This window comes from Schistocerca nitens, chromosome 1 (assembly GCF_023898315.1).
Source record: "Schistocerca nitens isolate TAMUIC-IGC-003100 chromosome 1, iqSchNite1.1, whole genome shotgun sequence".
NCBI classification, from domain to species: domain Eukaryota; kingdom Metazoa; phylum Arthropoda; class Insecta; order Orthoptera; family Acrididae; genus Schistocerca; species Schistocerca nitens.
The window spans coordinates 84290629-84291287 of record NC_064614.1 but is presented as its reverse complement, the minus strand read 5'-3'; positions in this window follow the sequence as shown (position 1 = coordinate 84291287).

The following is a 659-nucleotide window of genomic DNA, read 5'->3' as shown; positions in this document are numbered from 1 at the left end:
TAGTAACTTTTGTGGTATAGCAATAATGAGACTGCCTTTTCCGTAGCACAACAATACGTTACAGCACAGTACTTTCCTCATCACGGCAATAAGCGTAATAACTAAGATATCTATACGCAAAGCATTTCACTTTTGTGTATCATGAGGTAAGTACAGTGACTTTTGTGGAACTCAGCTTTCGGAGGACGATATCTACGACACTTACACAGAGATTATCTTACAACAAGACGCACAGTTTAGCGCTACAGGACACGTATTTGAGTGATTAATTTTGTACTTAAAACATTTATTTTTAAAGATTTTTAAATTGCAAAGAAAGTTTTCCGAGATATATTTCATTCCATTGCTGTAATCTGTAACACCTGAGGGTATAATTACATTAATCCTCAGGGGGGTACACGCTTACTTTGTGTACCATGTGTGTGGCAACCACAAGGAACCCTAGCTAATATGGTATTTGCTTATACAACTTTACACATCGGTACCATATTTCTCCAACACAGTATTACACAGCTATCAGATCATTTAACTGAGAGAGACAAACATTTTTTTTTACTACATTAGTGACAGATGCTTACGTAATTACACAGTTGAATAACTTCACACTTATGAAATTGTATTTTGTTTGTACTTTGTAAACTGTTCATATTTTTTTGGAA